The sequence below is a fragment of the Mus musculus genome, chromosome 18 (assembly GCF_000001635.26).
Source record: "Mus musculus strain C57BL/6J chromosome 18, GRCm38.p6 C57BL/6J".
In the NCBI taxonomy this organism is placed as follows: domain Eukaryota; kingdom Metazoa; phylum Chordata; class Mammalia; order Rodentia; family Muridae; genus Mus; species Mus musculus.
The window spans coordinates 78,323,726-78,343,651 of NC_000084.6; the positions used below are offsets into that span (position 1 = coordinate 78,323,726).

A 19,926-nucleotide genomic window follows, 5' to 3' on the forward strand; every position below is an offset into this window, starting at 1 on the left:
TAGACAAATTAGTGCCTGCCTCCACTCAAAGGTGTGCATGTCTGTATCCCCATCAACCTGTGCACATCATGTCTTAAGAGCCAAAATGATTAAAACCTTCGATCTAGTCCACTCACACGAGGGCTTAAAAGCAGAAAATTGCTTCCAGTTGTAGTTGGAAATATGATTATAGAATGGTCAAGAAAAATGGAACATTATCTAATTCAGAGATGGAGAACGAGGTCAAAAGCCAAGGAGCATAGGCAGCTCTTAAAAACTGAAAAGGGAACGTTAAATGGATTGTTCTCAGAGTTTATAAAATGGAGGCCAGTCTTGAAAGGATCTTGTTTTTAGCCAGTGAGAACTGTATCAGACTTCTGAACCACAGTAAGTACAGCATCCTAAGGCTGCTTTAAGTCTCTGAGTCTGTGGTAACTTGTTACATTAGTAACAGCAATCCAATGGAGTACTTCACGAATCTTATTTTTTAAAGATTTATTTATTTATTATGAATACAATGTTCTGCCTGTGTATGTCTGCAGGCCAGGAAAGGGCGTCAGATCTCATTAACAGATGATTGTGAGCACCATGTGGTTGCTAGGAATTGAACTCAGGACCTCTGGAAGAGCAGTCAGTGCTCTTAACCTCTGGGCTAACTCTCCAGCCCTAAAAATTCTTCTTAACACCTGTTATTTATTTATTTATTTATTTTTTTGGACTTTGGACATGCCTGCACTTTCATTTTCTCATTTATAAAATAAAATTAAAAAAAAACCCAACAAACAAACAAACAAACCTTGGATCACGTGCTGTAAAACTCCTTAAATGTCAACATTGATCCCAAGTGTAGTGACTAACAGCTTTTGTCTTTTTATTTTTTATTAATGGACTTAAATTAAATTTTAAAAATTTAATTCCAAGACTAAGTCATTAAAAGCTATAGATACCGAGACTGAACTTATCATGTCCTGACTGTAGAGAAAATGAAGTCAGTCATTACTTAAGATGATGATGATGAATGTGTGTGTGTGTGTGTGTTTAAGGATATGCCATGGTACATGTATGGAGGTCAGAAGTCAGAGATTAAGGGGACATTCAGGAGCCAGTTCTTTCCTTCCACCATGGATTTGGGCATATCAGTCTCAGGTCACTTGGCTTTTACAAGAGACTGTACCCACAGACCCACCTTGGCAGCCCTTAGTCATCATTTGTAGTATCATTAAATGTGTTCCTAGCCTGAATTTTGTCAAGAAAAGCAGAGTACTATAAGGGGGGTGACATAGAGCTTCATTTGGCTCTTATAGCTTCCTAGTAGAGGTAAGCACTATTGTCACCACTTCCTTAACTGGTCTGTGTTAACCATAAAATAATAATGGCAATAGCACAGTGATAGTGGTGATCATTCTCTATGCTTATCTGCCAGGGTGTGATTTTGAAATCTTTTTTTTTCTTCCTTCCTACCTTCCATCTTCTTAAAATACTAAAATAGGTCCGTTATATATATATTTGTTACTAAAAATTAAAATCAAAAGATTTTCTTTTATTACAGATTTCTAAAGACCACAAAGTGTAACGACCCACTCTAATTATTATTACCCTCTAACAAAACTGCCCCTAAATCCATCTTCAACCTTTCAAGTTATTTATTTCATTTCAGACTTGCAGTTTCTAAAACATATGAGAAGTCAGAGACTCTATGGCACGTCTTTGTATCAAATCAAAACATAAAGGTACAATGAAGTCATTCAATGCATCCACACTGTACGTGTCCCTTAAAGACTGCCGGTGACAGGGTTGGAAGAGATTCTCCAGCACCAGAAACAATGAAAGAGAAACATACCTCTCAGTTTATACATACAGGTTATTCAAAACCATTGTGATCTAATTTCCTAGAGTAACATTCTTATCTACTGTATGACATCGGTATCTTGATTGTTATCTGTTATAACATCTATTGTCCTGTGGCTCCCCATGGAAAGAGATCCACCAGTATTTGATATCAGTCCTAAGATCCTGACATCTTGCTGAAAACTACCTTCCTTTTCCATCAATACCTGCTTGCCTGTCCTAAGTGCCAACCTTTTCTCTTCTGTGTTGGTATAGAGTGGCTGCTGTGGTTATCAATCAGTCAATACATCTGTGCATGGCAATACAGTAATTTTCAACAGTGACCTTAAGACAACATTAACAGTGATGTAGATGCCTTTCTAAACCCAAGCCGGGAGTCTCACTACTCAGGTCCTACTCGTACACGAGTCACAGAAGCTGATGGGGATTGTTAGCGGCTCTATCCTCTGCCTCCACTCATCCCTCTCATTTTTCAAGCTTTCAATTTGTTCTGCAGTGCCAGATGCTCTCATTTATTTTTGATATATAAATAGAAACTCTCCCTCTAGGGTTTTGCAAAGACAGTGACATGATTATGCTAGCTCATATCTGTAAGAAAGAAAGTCGAGTGGAAAAGACACGGACTCAAGGGGAAGCCTTCTCACAGGACTCACTTCTTTGAGGTCCGCTTCAGTGCCCAAGGAGCCCCAGTGATCTCAGAGAGTGAAAACATTTTAACTTTTCATTGTCTTATTGTTATTTACAACAGCTGTTTTAGGTGCCATAATCTCAGCAACAAAGTCTAGCACACACTCACAGTTTCCTTGGTCTTGGTGGTCTTGAAAACTTCTATTCAGATGACTTCAAGTGGTAAGAAATAGCCCTGAAAAGATACTAGAGGTTAGAAACATTGGGACATCTAAATTGCTTTCTTTATTTAATGATACCTTTGAAGATTATGAATGATAATCATATTTAGAGAGAACACAGAGAGATTGAAGAACAGGATCTATACATAAAACACTCATGGAACATTTAGGTTTTTAATGCATGTATACATGGATATACTGTCTTTAGCGTGAAAACAGGGGTCATACTGTACACATGGCTTTATAGTAATATTTTTTTCTAGTTGGATTGATATTATAGATAACTTTTAGTAATAAACAGACCACAACTGGCAGACAGCATCTCAGATGGCTTTCAGTGGTTACTGTGGAGACGAGTCTTGTTAAAGTCAAAACAGACAGGACAGGGCGAAAATGTCAAGATTGAGATGAAGTGGCAGAAACTGACTCTGTCTCTTGTGTGGCTCACCCTCTCTTGCTCTCTGGCTTGCTTGTGGTAATGGAGCCATTTCACGAACTGTCCTACAGAAGTGCTCACATAACAAGCAACCGAGGGAGACCCCTGATTCACAGTCCACGAATCGAGGAATCCTGACAAAAACTTCTCTACTAAACTTCAAAGCACACCCTTTCCTAATCTGGCAATGAGGCAACTATGGTTCCAGTCTGCACTGCAATTTTGCGTGAGATTCATGTCAGAGCACATAGGAAAGTGATGAACTTCTAACTAGTACTTTTGTTTTAAGCTATTTTTTAAAGGATATTGCATCCATGCATAATACAGTGTACCGAGTATTTAGTAGATGTCTAATATTTCAGCTGTATGACCGTTTACCCCATATTTTGTTGTCCCACATTTGGCTCTTTTACTTCTTTTCCCATTATAAAGAAGGCTGCAATGAATAGCATTGTAGCATAGCTCAAAATACAATTTGGGGTTATTTTCAACTACCCCCTTTAGACTGTGTCTCCATATAAATCAGTTAGAAACCTAAATTCAAAACAAAACAAAACTGAGAATAAAAAAAAACTAAGTTTGATTCTTGAAAATCACTAGTTATTTTGATGTTGAGCAGTATTCAACATCTCATTGTTTTAAAACTAGTCTGATGAGTTTAGCCAGCCTAAAACCACTCATCTTGAGTGAACACTGATGTTCTGACAGTGGGGTGATGCTCACAGTTTCCAGGAGCTTTGGAAGGGAGGCAACAACACTGAATGGGAAGCAAATACTATGTCAGGCTATTTTGAAAATATTCAGCCTATTTAAATTACCTAAGACGTCGTCAATAAATTCAGATTTTATGGTACCAAGCTGGATAGAATGAATTCAATGGCTATTCTTTTGGAAGCATTTCTTATACATAGATAACGCCACCATTTCTGAACTGCAGTGACTCATTGTTTGGGACAAATGCATATTCTAATGAATGCTATATATTTTAACATATTCCAAACCCCTGCAGTTGGTTGAAGCTCAGGGTGCAGTTTTAGGATCTGAATAAGTAAATAAATGAGGAAGAAAATGTGTGTTAATTGCAGTAATTTGTGATACTTTCAAATTCTTAATTAAGAAATAAAATAGGATCATTAGCCATGACCACTGTAGATGGCATACATAGATCACCATTACAACCAGATGCAAGACCCAAAGTCCTTGCCATAAATGAAATAACAGAGGGAGGTCACTGGCACATTATATCCACAGAAAAGGAGGCAAGAGAAACACACAGAATGCCCAGACGTTGTAAGTGTCATTTTCCTTGACCCAGGGATTGCATTATTCTGAAACCATTGCTTTCTGAGTTTGGAGGCCTGCCTCTTTCTCCTATTCTCTGGAATAGATTCTTCCTTCAAGCTCCATAAAACATCTCTGAGCCTAACCAGCCACCGTGTTAGCAATTGCACTGGCCTGACTACCTTTCTTCCCTCTCCTTGCTGCAGGCGGTGTGGGGACTTGGACTCCGGTCTTTGCCTGACTCATTTTCATGGTGAGCTAGTATTTTCAACAAAGGAGGGAAGAAAATAAGGACATTGCTTCTAATTAGAGCCATTCTTATTTGCGATGCATTTTAAATTTCAAGCATTAGCTTTTCAATACATCACACAATTTGTCATTAAAAAAAAACCCTCATTTCTAGGACAAGCGAGTACCCAGACATTAACTGGGATTGTCCCCAATAAATCAGGGTGACTGAGAAATATCCAGATAAGTTCCTAGGGTAGAGGTTGGTGAGGGTAGGCACAGATTTTCAGATATGCAAGAGAAAGCCGTTTGGTGGTATGAAATATGAGGATAATATACATCTGGGAGAAAGGAGACTGGACTCCAGCAATGAGCAGAGATGGAGAGAGATGATCACCATGTGTCTGCAGACAGACAAGCCATGCATCTCCGTGGCCCTTTTCTCTTCTGAGATGCTGTGCATCTTAGTGTGGATGCCCAGGTAGGTGTGGACACTCCTTGAAGGCAGGCACGTGAAGGTGTGGGAGTCACTTGCAGTCAGCTCAGTGGTGATCAGTGCATTAGTAGGAATGATTTGAGGGATTCTGAGTGATTCAAGACAAAGGAAGAAAGAATGGAAATCATCCGTGGGTGATTTCTAAAAGGACCAGTGCTCTGTGGGATCTGATGTTGGAATATTCTGAGCAGGACCTAACGGAAGCCAGAAGCCAAAATCTATCTTTTAGTCATCAGAGATATACTTCTAGCACTCAGGGAATTGAGGTGGCACAGATTCCTCCAGTCAAAGGCTCTTTCTTTTTGAAAAAGGAAACCAGAGGGAATTCTGGACTCTGGTAGCTGTATTGACTAAAGATCGTCCTTTCTAGGGGAGACTACTCTCGATCCTCCCACCTCTGAATCTAAAATCCCGAAAGAATTCACAAGGAATAAAATAAGTTCTCATATTTTGCACTCTCCCCTTTCTAGAATAAGCCTTGTTTAATGCCAGCATCTGGGCCCAGTTCTGGCCACCTGTGGGCTTTTGGGGCACTGCTGTGTGTGATGTGAATGTTATCACCATTATTTACTGAAATTGGGGTACAAAGGGACTGTTTTTTGTCTTTAATTTTCTAAAAGTGTACACTAAAGAGGAAAGGAGCCTTGCCAATTTCAGAAGCAAGCCAAGTAGAAACAAATTAAAAACATATGCATAAAAACCGAGGCTAGAGATTAGATTAGGGTTTCACAAAACCCAGCACATAAAGTGTTCCCATAGAACTCACTGATCTCAGAGGTTCCTGGGTATCAGATACAATTATTTAGCCCAGGGAGAGCAGGATGCTAAGAAGAGCCAACAAAGATGGATAAAGTAGGTGGAGAATTCTGAGCTATGAGAAGAACCTGGGAGGTTTTACCCACTCCATGAAGAACCAGGAACATTCTTTGTTAAAGTCTTTCAAAGAAAGTCCTTCAATACAGGCTTGTCTCTGCTCTTACATCTGATACGTGTTTCTTTGCTTTTGTTTGTCTTCATTCTGTTTAACAAATATTTCCAGGCCATCACCTCTTTCCCCAGTACAGCCTTAGGTGCTGGAGATGCAGGGGTGGACAGTTAGAGAATGCACAGCTGTGTAGAAGGAACAACCACTTCAATAGAGCTGTGTTCAGCTAGCCCTGTCCACTTCCTTTGAATTCACTTCAAAACACCAAGGAAAATGCGAACCAGAAATGCAGAACCCACCTTTACGGAGGGAGTCTGCCAAAAGCAATGCATTTGTAACCATAGCCTGTAGGTGCTGGAAGAGCTGCCAAAGACCTCAACCAAAGTGGGCAGAGCTCAGAGTTTGTGAAAGAGGGCAAAATCAAACTAAGTCTTTGCAGGGGCGGGGGGGGGGCAGTTGATCTAATGTGAGGGGGCAGTCTACAAGAGCAGTCCTAGGCCTTGTTAAGAGGGCCCCCAATGCAAAGGCAAAGGTTTCTGCCACACTGATGACCAAAGACAACTTGAAATGAAGCAAACCAGGCTAAACTCTTCTCTCTAAATGGGCAGTATGATCCGGCATGTAGTGAGAACCTCTGCTGCACTGTGTGGAAGCTTCATCTGTCAATAAAACTGCTGTTGACCTATTTACCTTAGGCAGGAAATAGGGAAGTGGAAGTTAAGGCACAAAGAGAGGAATTCCAGGATAGAAACAGGCACAGGAAGAGAGATTCTCCCTAGACACAGAGGAAGACAGTCACATGAAACTGAGGACTAGGTAACTGCCATTCATAGAATAAAAATACGCAGGATGTTAACTTATGGGCTAGTGTGGGAACAGGTCCAAGCTATTGGCCTAGGCACTTATTCATATATAAGAAGCCTCAGCATCGTTATTTCAGGGAACTTGGGCATGGGTGGAAAGTCTGTTATTGCTGTTAGACCTCGTCACAACTCCACACCGTCTTACGAAGCATACAAAGCCTCATCATTGAGAACTAGACAAGAACAAAGATTATATATGTTCAAACCGTCGTTCAAGTGCAGCCCAAACACCCAGATGCAGGAAGTTGCTCCTGCCTGAACCTTGTTTTGAGAACATTAGAGGCAAAACTTCAGCCATGGGTAGAATGTGGAGAAACTATGGAAAGACTTGAGGGGGATCTTAATGAATTCGGTGCTGAATTGAGGCAGGGAGCTGTAGAAAGAGTGGTTAGAGGAAACCATGAAGATATCGATGGACAGCGACACTTTTTTTTTTTAAAGATTTATTTATTTATTTATTTATTTATTTATTTATTTATTTATTTATTATATGTAAGTACACTGTAGCTGTCTTCAGACACTCCAGAAGAGGGCGTCAGATCTTGTTACAGATGGTTGTGAGCCACCATGTGGTTGCTGGGATTTGGACTCTGGACCTTCGGAAGAGCAGTCGGGTGCTCTTACCCACTGAGCCATCTCACCAGCCCGCGACACTTTTTTAAAACGCTAACAAAATTCAGGTGTGAGGAGCGAGAAGGTAGACAGTAGCCACAGGAGACATGGCTAAATTCAGGGTGTGACCTACAGTGACACTTCTCTCAGTACTATCAATGTTTGTGCACCAAAAAAAAAATATAACTAGAAAGTTTATTATGCTGAGGGTCAGTGCACACAAACACGAAGAACAGATGTGTGAATAGTAGAAGTCTGAAAGAAACTAAAAGATGTTTGGGGGGGCTGGAGAGATGACTCAGTGGTTAAGAGCATTGACTGCAAGGTCCTGAGTTCAACTCCCAGCAACCACATGGTGGCTCACAACTATCTGTCATGGAATCCTATGCCCTCTTCTGGTGTGTCTGAAGACAGCAACAGTGTACTCACATACATAAAATAAATAAATCTTAAAAAAATGTTTTTGGACTTTGCTAGAAGAATATCTCTAGTTTTCAAGTCTCTGTATTAGTACAAACAGCTATAAGAAAATCTGATAGTCTTTCCTTTCCTCTTCATTCTCTCGGTCCAAGCACGCACAGTGTAAGTCCACATATCTACATCATCTGGGCCAGCCCTGCTTTCCAGCTGTTTCTCTGTCTGTATGACTTTAGAGACACCCTTCAGACCAGGGGCTCTGCTTTGCATACCTTAGGTCCACGATACTTTCTTTCTCTGAATGGTTTTTTTTTTATTCCCTTTGGTTGTAGGTAAACATAACCTTTGAGGTTCCATTACAGTCTTCCCTCAGAAGCCTTCTCTGTCTCTAACCACAGCAGGGACAGGACACAAATAGTATACACAGCTTTGGGACTATAGTTGTTTAGGATGGTGTCAACTGAGTCCCTGTAGGCAAGTAGGTACCATGGCTTGCCAGCAGTTCTCTATTGTTCTTTCTTAAAATAAATAAATAAATAAATAAATAAATAAATAAATAAATAAATAAATAACTCAGTCTGTATGTATGCGATGTATGTGAAGGCTTGAATTCCACAGTACATGTGTGAAGTCAGAGGCAGCTCCGTGGAGTTGGCCTTTCCTTTCTACCTTCATATGGGTTCCAAGGATGGAACTTAGGTTGTCAGGGCTGCATAACAAACACTTTTGCCCTTTTGTCCCCTTTGCTTGCCCTCTATTCTCCTTCTACTTTATTGTAAAAAACATTGGAAATAGATACAAATATCATATACCAGAATTAACCTGACTCAAGGACTATATTATTCAATGGACATATATACATTAGAATTGACATACCAAATGGAAGATAAAAAGTTTCCTATTAAATGTATGCAATTATCCACTACCCCAATAAAGAAAAATCCATGGCAGAATTAGAACTAAAAAAATATTTAGCTTACTATCTATACACTTATCTATATTCTTTATCTCCTCTGCAGCCACCTGAGTTTCCTTCCTATACCGTATGGCCTCATCCTCCCTGCTTATTCAAGAGGCCATCCCTCCTCCATCTATGTACCTGTCGTCCTGGCCATCCCCTTTATTTCAGGGTCCCCCCCACCCCGCCCAAAGGCTTTTTTTTTCTTTGCAATCAATTCCTTCATTTAATATTAAGGGTTTCTGCAGCCTGGATATTTCTAAAAGTGATCGTTATTTCTGTCTTATAATACTTCACCCACACTGATCATCCGTCCAAGCCCACCATGCACACAGGCTGTCTCTATGGTTTTTCTGACCTCTACCTTAATGAGCGTCCTCTCCTTCTCCCCCTTCCCCTATCCACCTCTAGATGTAAGACAAGAGAAAGACCATCTGTGCTCAGGACTTACACCAAGCTCTGCTGATATTGATCCCTCAACCTGCATTTCTTTTTCCGTTCATAGTGGGAGTTGTACTATTTTGTACACGTTTTGTTTTACTAGACAAACAGGAGGCTCTCAGGTTTTTCTCTCATGATTTTTCTGCATCTTCCTTGATCTTGCCAGGGACTGAGATTGTAGAAGCTTCTTAGCCATTATGCATACTTTTTTTTAAATACACAGAGAAGATCACCTTGGTTCTTGGCGTTGAATAGAATACCACATCACCTGAATCTGAAGCCTTAGACAGCCCTCATCCCTGCCCCCTTCTTAACTCCGTTACAGTGACCCAATTTCTAACTGTCATTTTCTAATTATTCATCTACCCTAATTAAAGATATACTTGTTGCTTAATATTTTCAAGTCTCTTCGCTTCGATCATCTCAGCAGGCTCTTACATGATACTGTGCTACGTGCAATGTGGAGATTCTCAACTCACTTTACAAGTGGGAAATACAGCCCACAGTCTAAGACCACACAGCATGACACTGACACAGACAAGGTCAGATACCCCCATCCAGCTCTTCTTCTGGTCTAATACTCCTTGTATCAAGCAAACTGTGACCCGTCTCAGAGTTTCCAGAACTTCTCTTTGAAACATGAATACATGTTTTTAAAGCATTGACTTTTTAAATTTATTTTTTATTTTTTGCTCAAATTTCTCTTCATTTTGCTTTGATTTCTCCTTCCTGGCAAAGAGATTGCCTTCTTCCCTGATGGTAAGCATTCGTTTTCTTTGCTGGATGATGGCCCCACTTGTTCCCCCGTTGGTTCCTTTTGCCTGCATTTCCACTTAGCCCTGCCACCCCCTGGAGAACCATTCTAGCTTAATGCCTCCTGCATCCTTTCAAATTGTTCTTGTTCCTCAGTGCTGGTTTCCTGCAGGGCTGCCCTTCTCAGCTAATGAAGAGCCTCCAACTGAAGGCACTGCTCCTAGATAGTCCCCCATCCTGCTGCGAGTGGGAGGTGGTGGTTTGGGGGGGGCGGGGCGGCAGGGCAGGGGGCGGCAGCCCTCCCTGTCTTGAGGTTTTCAAAGGCAAGCAGGGGCTCTATTGACACAGTTCTAGTAAGTCCTGGGACTCACTGGCACCTGGTTTTGTGATAAGAGATCCTACCCCTCACACTTCCAAAGAACCGCTTTCTTCTCCCTCTGGTCTTCACAGAAGGCCGCCTATTGTTCAACAGTATCACTCTGTAATTTATGTGCAGGAGTGGGTGGGACAGAAATAACATTTCTGCCCCACTCTCAATAATAGCAACTTTATATTCTATATTTTGGAAGAAGCCCTCAATACAATAGGCCTTTAGATGAAATGACTTTTTAACTGTCTTAGTCTCAGTAGTGGACTTCTACTATTTAGGTCCCACTAACTGAAAGGGACCAGGTAATAGTCCCTAGTCCCTAATCTAGTCTAGCACTGACCTTACCTTGTTGGTTACTGCAATGGCCTAACAGCTGAGCATGTGACTTTCATAGCTTCAAATGGAACTGGACAAAGAAAGCCAGATGTCAGGGTATGAGGCCATAGGGACTGAAACCATATTCTCAACAGTGGCCACATATGGGGAATGGGTAGCATCAAACCCTCCATCTCTAGTTACCAGAATTTACCCCTTATCTTTAAGGAGCTTGCCCACAGAGCCTATAAATCACCTTTTAACTTGCTTTGCTTTGCTAATTGCAATCAAGACAGGCCTAACAGAATCTCTTCTTGGCTGTGACTTTCTTTCCCTCCCAAATCCCAGTTACCCTTGCATTATTTCCTAATAGCTCAAGGACAGGCATCTACACAGATGCACTATGGATACCACCAAGGTTGATTCCTGCCTGCTATGAACCCTGAAAATCCCACCCACGTGGACTCTGTCCCATCCTCACTAAGTGAGGTATAACATGTATGTCCTTATATGAGTCAGAGTCCTGCAAGAGCAGGGTCTGCCTACTTTGTGCATTGATGTATGCATCTGTCTAGCGGAGTTCAGGGATACAACAGACGTGTGATAAATATTTGCTAAGTGGAAGAAGAGTCAGTGAATTCAGACCTTCATTCACTTACGGAGCTGTGTAGGGAACTGGGCCATATTTTCTACTCAGTCTTTGCCCACTGAACCTTTAATTTCTTTCTCTCTTTCTTTCTCTTTCTTCCTTTCCTTCCTTTCCTTTCCTTCCCTTCCCTTCCCTTCCCCTTCCTTCCTTCCTTCCTTCCTTCCTTCCTTCCTTCCTTCCTTCCTTCCTTCCTTCCTTCCTTTCTTTCTTTCTTTCTTTCTTTCTTTCTTTCTTTCTTTCTTTCTTTCTCCTCTCCTCCTCCTCTTCTCCTCCTCCTCTTCTCCTCCTCCTCTTCCTCCTCCTCCTCCTCTTCTCCCAATCCCACTCTACTTGTCTTGCTTAGCCTTTCTCCCACAATTCTACTTATTCAAAGAGTCTCTTGGGCAAATGCGATGGCACATACCTGTATCTGCTCCAAGCTCCTAAAAAGAAAGAGGCAGGGAGGCTGAAAAACAGAGGAAAGCCTATCTCAGAGTAAAACAAATACAATCAAGAGGAAGGATGGAGCTCAGTGGTGGGGGATGCACATCTGGCATTTGAGAGACTCTGAGTTTAATCCTTGGTACCCCTTAAACCTCATAAAACAAATACACTCCACAAACACTGCATGTAAGACAGGGGCGGGGGTGGAAGAAGGAGAAGAGAGAAAGGGGGTGGAGACAGCCTTCTGGTGTGTACCAGAAGATAAGATAACCTCATGAAGTCTGTTTTCACATCAATTGGCATGGCTATTCTTTCCATTGTGGAATGCATTTTTCTCTTCATTCCGCAGTCCCATATTTTGGATTCAAACCTCCATGCTCAGCTCAGACGGACCTCATGCTCTGTCCTTCTCATTCAGAATGAATCTTTATGATTTGCTGAACCTCCTCTCATGTTCAAGTTCCAACGTGTCCATGTGCTAGCCATTCCCTAGTGCTACTCAGGCCTCACAGATAGGCAAAGAAAGACAGATAAACAGCTCTATCATCTCGAAACAGCCCTTTCTCTTCCGTCCACTACTGCATCTTTCTTCCAACTAGATCTAGGACAGTCTCCTACCCAGTTGCTGCCCAATGCATATAATAAGTCTCAAATAATGGAAACTAGTCAGCTTCGATCTGACTGAAATGGCACAGATAATCCAGCTGCTATGCTTATCTTTCAGAGGGGAATATTACTACAGACCTTATAGGTACATGGCTGACAAAATTATGTATGCTTAGCTCCCAGCACATAAAGTGCTCAAGAACAAATGGTAGTTACAATTGCTAGCATGTTTGAGGTGCTAGGAAAACCAGGAAGACATTATTTTTTATATTTCCCACCCAGTGGAAGACTCTAATATTTACAACTTGACAGCCATCTCCACCTCATATTCAGCAATATGGCTGCTACACATCTGCCTCCTTGAGAAGCCCTTCATATATCTAGCTGCCTTTCAGCTGGGCACACAGTCAGTAGCTCTCTTCTACATTTGTCCTTTGCCACTGCAGCTGTACCTGTAGGACATTATTTCTTGAACTGTGGGGTACCCAGCTGATCTACCCTGGAGCTCAGTATCCCAGTCAGACCTTGTGGTCTGTAAGCAGGGCTCTACAGAAAGAAGTAAGAGAATGGGTGGGTGGAGGAATGGAAGGGGTGAGGGAAGAAGAAAAGAACATTGGAAAGAAAGGATAATCAGGAAAGATGCCAGGTTCTGCTTTGGGTTTCTGTCTTGATATTTATTTTATTATTATTATTATTATTATTATTATTATTATTATTATTTTGCCATGAGAGGCAAGAGGAGGAGGAGAGGCCTTGCTGTGAGCTTCCAGCTTTGCATGGTTACTGTCTTGCTCTGAATACTGAGATGTAACTACTAGAAATGGCCTTATAGACGGATAGCTGAAAATATGTGTATATGCTAAGCTCTGTGCCGGGGACATAGAGCGCCCTGTATGTAAACATTACTCCTTGTGCTAACAGGACTGTTCTTTTCATGTGACAGCATTGACTGGCTGACCAACCCCCTTGATGTAGCTATATGGATTTGGGGGCTCTCATTGATTCTTTTCCCCTGACTCTGTTTGAGGCTGATAGTGGAAGTTCTGCCTTTTTGCTGAACCCTCAAACCTATGCATGGGATTCGGCTTGGGACAAAGGTTGTGTTGCCTTCGCCCTTCCCTTTGTTTTGGCTTTTGCCCATCTCTGAGCTCCCTCCACTTATCTTGCCATATTGTGTGCATCTCATCTCTGGAGCTGGTTCCTGTGTGAGTGCCTCCCTGTCTCTTTACCATTCCCCCAGCTCTAAGTCCATTGTCTGTGTTTGTTTGTCCCTCACTCTGACAGTCAGCTGTTCCCAGCTGCTCTCTCTCCCCTCTTGCCCCCTCCCTGAGTACATTTTGGCTCTCCCTCCCATCCCTCCTCCCTGCTACGATGCTGCTGCTGCTGCTGCTGCGGTGAGGAGGGGGCAATCTATCTGTCAGAGACAGGCTCCGCCAACCTCAACCACCTCTCTCCCGCTGCTGGCAATTATCTGGAGGTTGGCACAGGGCCCGGAAACTGCTGCTTGCACCGCCCTGCGGCTCAGGGTCTGCTCCTCCATGCCAGCCCCTGCAGAGGATCACTTGGTGCCATGCCCAGGATGTGACAACCTGCAAAGGTCACACACACTCCAGAGAAGATGGACTGCTCTGCAAGTGGAATTGACATCGGGCAGATTTTGCACAAGACCCTCCAGATTTTCCAACACTTCCTAGAGGAGAATAAAGAACAACAGACTCCCAGAAATTACACCCAGCACGGCACTCACCACACCCACCTTGACATTTGCTGTATATTTCAGGCTTTAATTTATTTTTTAGGGGATAGATTTTGACCTGCTTTGAAATATTATAGGAGCTTTGTCTATAAGACAGCTTCAGAGGTTGCTAGCATGCCTGATTCCAGGCACGGAGCTGACCACAGCGTTAGAGTGATGTGTATTTCAATTCTGTAGGTAGAGCCATAGTTCCAGCCTCACCTCCTTCTCTCCTCTCTCTGTAGTAGATGGGACTTCAGAGCTGAAGGCGACTGGTGTGTTGATTATTTACTGCAAGCCTTGCATGAAGGATATTTGAAGTCTAGAGAAGCCAAGTTACCCTAAGACAGCCAGGTAGTCTGTAGCAAATACTGGCCCGGGTTTAGGTTCTTGATGTGCCTCTGTGCTCACACTCCAATGGACCCTGCCTGGCAGGTACAGTGGAGTCACCGACCTTTAACAAGTGAAAGAACAAGTTTCCAGGAATATAAACATCTATGCCCAGATCACTCAGCTACTAGTTGTGGGAGCTCTGGTATCTCATTTATTTAATAACCTGCCCTTTTAACCATCCAGCTAGCATGGCCAAGCATCCTGGCAGCTGGAGATGCTAGGAGAACAACGATTCTTTGGTGCCGACTTGAGCCTTTGCAGGTGTTCTGAGCATGGGCAATCTTTTCATGAATATTGAATTTGCAAAGTCCTTCCTTCAGGTGATTCATTCTGATCAAGGAGCCTCTGCCTGGGGCTTTCTGTGTGGGCTGGGCTCATTACATGGCAAGTTAGCTCAAATTTTCTGCTCACGCAATGCAGCCATCCTACAGTCTGTCATTTGAAGACCCTCAAGTCCACAGAACTCTGTTGCTAGTTTACCACAGCCCACTGGCAATTTACCCCTGAACATTGTGGTACTGCCTTCCCAAACACTTGGAAAACCTTCACTGTAAAAGGAAATGTGCAAATACAAGAGATGATTGGGCAATTAGATAGTCTTCCGAACCTGACTCTAACCAAATCAGGCTCACTGCTGGGTCAAATGTAAAGATGCAATTGTGTGGCCTTGGCCGTTTCCCTGTGGCTCTTAGTCAATAATAACGGCTGCCATTTATTGAGCATCCATGATGAACCCAACACTGTGTTATTGGCTTCCTTTACATCGTCTCCCTTAATGCTCACAAGCACCCCAGGATGCAGTGCTGCTGTTTCCTTGAAAGTTTGAGAATACCAGGTCACACAGCTCATGTCTGCTCCTCAGCAGGCTGCCAAGCTACACCTTCATTTATCTGATTCACGAGGAACACAGATAAGAGGTAGTAAAGGGACAGCCGTGCCATATAGTGAGGTTTTGTTGTATGCAGCTCGGAGGCAGCCGAGCCAGTCCATGAGTGATAGCAGATGTGACTCTGTATTTGGGGTTGGCCCTGTCTTTATACTTCCTGAGTCCCTAAAGGTGTGCTGTATCAAAGCGTATTATAAAGACAGTCATTTATCAGCTCTCCACAAGGGACACCAGGAGGAAAGCATGTGCGGTAGGTTTTAAGAGAGGCAGGATCGCCGTAATGACGTCAATGACAGCAGCAGACACAATGTCTTGAGTAGATGCAGGTGATAAGCAGTTTGCTGAGGGAGGCCTTCATTCACAACTTCACAAAGATCCACCAATGAGTCATGATCCCAATTTTTTGCCTCTCTTTTTTTCTTTGAATTTTGAGGAAGTGAAAGTGTAGAAGATGTTAAAACAACAAAACCAAGGGAGAGTAAAACCCCTGCCAGCTGCTTCACATCTTAGGAACAGGGATTCAGACATCGTCTACCTGCTGCCAAAGCCTTCCCCGTCACAAGCCTCTTGGGGGCCCTACACTTTAAGTGTATTTTTAGTTGGGGGAGGAGATGCTTTCCTGCTAAATAATTAAAGCTTCAGAATTGTCCTGGTACTTAAAAGGCAACATTTCAATTATTTGGAACAGTTGCTGAGGCAGAACAGTCTCCCAAGTACATTCTAGGTTGGCAACATTTCAAGTCGTATATCCTGGAGCCTTCAGACTCTAGTGGACAATATATACTTCCGGCTTGGCAGCCGTTCGAGGGGGCCCTAAAGCTGGGGGATTTATGGGCCTGTAAGGTGGTATACAAATCCCTTGCCTGCTTGGAATGCAGAACTCCCGTCCCTGTTCTCTCCATGGAAACCAGGGCCTGGCTCCAGCCCCTCAGCCGGCTCTTAAACTCTGTGCCTTTGGTGCTGAAGTTTTATTTTCCCGTTCCGTGCCATTATGAGGGACATTGAAGAAGAAATTCTCTTATAGCTCAACTGACTCCAGATTTATGGAGAAGTGTGGAAATATTTGCCCTCTGTCTGGGACTGTTGAAGTGGGAAAAAGAAATGTTTTCTACAGACTTGAAAACAGCAACATTGATTTGTTTTGCTCGGGGTTTGCCGCTCTTTTAATGATAACTTGATGCTTTCTGGGGACTCTTACCGGGTGGGTTTCTTGCAGAAAGACTGACCACTGGGGAAAATGTGAAGTTCTTTGCTTACACCTCTCACCCCACCCTCTATGTTCCACCTTTCCCATCTCCCCCTTTTTAATTCCAAACTGTGGGGATCAGAGTCCCATTTCATCTGAGACTTCTTCAGGAAGGAAAACAGTCCAATATTAATTCACAGCAATTGTGAAGTTGACAGGTCGCAATCTCCTCACATGTGGCATTACTCTCTAATGGTGTAACTTCAAGGCACCTGGGAGATACATAATTCCAGTAGACTCTGAAGCCACTGGCAGCCCCCTCATGCCACATCCCATGGGTATTGATTGTTATGCTGTTGGGAGCGGCTCTGACTATATCTGACTATATCATTTTGCTACAAGTCTCCCGGTTTCCAAAGCCAAACTTACTCTTGACATTTTGATCTCTTGAGTTTCCATGAGGCTTCCTAGCAGATTTGAAGGATACTTCCCAGAGCTTTTGGCTTATAAATTAGATGAGGCTCTAATAGAAGGAGATCAATTAGCCTGGTGTTACTCGAGGATGGCTCAGAATGAGGCTCCTAGCAGGGGAGGAAGAAAGACAAATGCAATTCTCATTAATGAATCGCACAATTACACTCAGCCTAGGAGGTTCCTGGAGATGACCTAGTATTTCAGCTCATCGTTACCTGGTCCAGTGGCCCTCGGTGAGATGCAATGACAATAATTCTTTGCCCCCTGCAGGTTCTCCCAACACAATAAAAACTTTTAGACACTAAGATTGACCTTTGCCCATCTGTTTAGCTGTCAAGAGGCACCATGACCTCATGGTATCAGTCATGGAGATGGAAGATGCAGGTTTCAGAAAGCAGAGGCTAAAGCGAATGAAACCAAAGAGTGGTATTGGAGCTGGAGAGATGGCTCAGCAGTTAGCAGGACTTGCTGCTCTTGTCAAAGGCCTGGTTTGATTCCCAGAACATACATAATGGCTCTCAGCCATCTGTAACTCCAGTCCCAGGGATCTGATGCCTTCTGGCCTCTGTGGGCACCAGGCATACATATAGTGCAGAGACATACATACAGGCATAACATCCACACACAGAAAATAAGGTAAGAAATGTAAGAAAGATACGTGTAGATACTATTTAGTGTAGTCTTTATTTTTGGGATGAATGATGTGTAATGGGGGTTTTCATGAGGACAACATAGAGGCTCAGACACCTGGAGGGAGATGGCTAAGAACCAGAGGAAGAAAGGAGACATGGTACAAGGGAGGCGGAAGCTGCCTCAGATGTTACAGACCTTCAGGTCTAAGTTCTTCCCATTTAGCTTCTCTGAGATGGTCAGTCATGCCATTTACATTTGTAGGTTTTTTAGGAGTAGGAGTGTTTCTCAGAGTCTTGATCAAGGTACCACTCGAGTCGTCCAGCTTCTAAGAAGTCTTCTAGCTTCTAAATCTAGCGTGTATAGGTTGGGGGCGGGACGGGCTTCCGAGGCCCTGTGTCTGTGAATGTTATCTTCGAAGCCTGTCACCAGGTATGTGGCAGGGCTGCAGAACAGAATGTAATAGGCTCAGGCTTGTCCTCCCTGTGTGGTCAGGCTACACACCTTCTGTGGCATTGTCAGGGCCAATGGGTGCAATGGAGATGTGCTCAAGGTCAGAGGGAGGAAGACACAGCAGGCTAAGAGGCATCGCAACTGCTTGCCTAAGGAACAACATGGAAGACTCTACAAGGGTGAATGGGAAGAGGAGGGCACCAAGGGACAGGGATTCTCTAGCTCTGCAGAGCACTGGAAGCGAGGTCAAAGAAGCTGAGGTCTCCTGGGACATTGGTGAGCTAAAAAAGATTCCTAGTTACCAACAGGCCACTTAATTTGGATCCTCTTTGTCCCTCACACTTCTTGGCTTGGGCAAGGGTACCCTGAAGAGGTGATACATCAGAATCTGCTAACCCAGCCAGTGACCTCATTGCCAGAGAGACTTCCGGTTTGATGACCAGTTTGCGGGATCACTAGTTGAACAGGTAGCACCATCAAACTGAGGGGTCTGTAGATCCCAACCTTCATCTAGAACTGATGGCTACAGACAGTACCCGACCCGGGAACTCCACTCACCACTTAGAGAACACCCATATTATCATCATTACATGTCACTGACATTTTTACCCTAAAGGACAGCTTTTTGTACATCAGGATACTCATGGTTGTCAAACGTTTTGAAAGGTTTTGTTCTTTGTTGGATCTGAGAAAGGTCATAAAGAAGACCTTTTGTTGTAAGTGACTCTACCCCTTCCCGCCACTTCCTATCACTGCTTCCCAAATTGAAAATGACACCACGACTAGTAAATGTTTGCTCTTTGGCCAGTTAAACACTTCTGCTGTAAAATGACATGCATGGATTAGGTTTACTCTGTGCCTTTCACCAGCTCAAACTCATGGAGGTAGTAAAGGCTGGGGCTCAGCAAATGTGCCTGTGTGATCCAGTGCCTAATTCCAAACACAGCATCAGTAAGAAAACTCTTTAGCTAGGAGGTAGACAGATGTGGGCTGTGGAGTCTCTATGCCTGCAGGGAAAGGCTTTACCCCTTGTATTCGGGGTCCCTCTTCAGAAGCTGCCAGGCCACTCAGAGTTTTGCTTTGATGCCAATTTTCCTCTACTAATGTTCCGAGAAGAACATTTTCATGGAAGACAAATTGCGGGTCCTTGCCCCTGTGACAGCAAATGAAGACTAATGACGGAGCTCTGGCTGAAGAGACGCTTTTGCATTAGTGCCCATCGGGGGCAAACTTCTCCAGAAAGCTCTTTCCTGTTGCTTAGTTTTTCTTAGCCTGGCTGTTGGGGCTGCAGGATGACCACTATCAGACAAGGGCACCTACCTGGCAGGCATTTCTTATAAATCTCTTTTTCCTTCAGAGGTAAAGCCTTCAGCTCTCAGCCCAAGCTATCTCTTATACTCAGGACTAAAGCGAAACCCCAATGTTGCCTCAGAGTCTCTCTCCTTACTGCTTTCCCACCAGTGCCTCCTGTGTCAGCAGCTTCCCCAGCACCTCCAAGCACATCCGGGTTCTGATTCCTGAGACACGGGGTACTCAGTGTCCTGTTGGCCAGCGTCTGAATCCAGGAGAGCCCCATGTGTCCTCAGCTATGATATGCTTATCGAGGTCAGAGGGCAACTACCGAGAGTCAGTTCTCTTCTATAGCGTAGGTCCTGGAGACTGAACTCAGGTCATCAAGGCTTGGCTTCAGACATCTTAACTCACTAAAATTCTCTACTGGT

At 43.4% G+C, this 19,926-nt stretch overlaps 1 protein-coding gene and 1 long non-coding RNA gene across 4 annotated transcripts in view, besides 1 other annotated feature; one reads left to right on the forward strand and one right to left on the reverse strand.

Moving 5' to 3' along the window:
• Positions 1 to 19,926, reverse strand: part of Slc14a2 (solute carrier family 14 (urea transporter), member 2) — a 450,807-nt gene that overhangs the window by 177,582 nt on the left and 253,299 nt on the right. For all 3 annotated transcript variants that reach the window (NM_207651.3, XM_006526488.1, NM_030683.3), the window contains exon 3: positions 2,624 to 2,689. The gene's annotated coding sequence lies outside the window, so the exon portion shown is untranslated. The remainder of the gene's footprint in view (positions 1 to 2,623; positions 2,690 to 19,926) is intronic.
• Positions 1 to 19,926, forward strand: part of Gm36418 — a 40,348-nt gene that overhangs the window by 10,582 nt on the left and 9,840 nt on the right. The gene's annotated exons all lie outside the window — the stretch shown is intronic.
• Positions 12,057 to 12,817: an enhancer, noted in NCBI's record as "VISTA enhancer mm173". NCBI's record gives its function as "enhancer in: midbrain (mesencephalon)[4/7] | other[4/7]" and the evidence as "EXISTENCE:transgenic organism evidence [ECO:0001131][PMID:17130149]".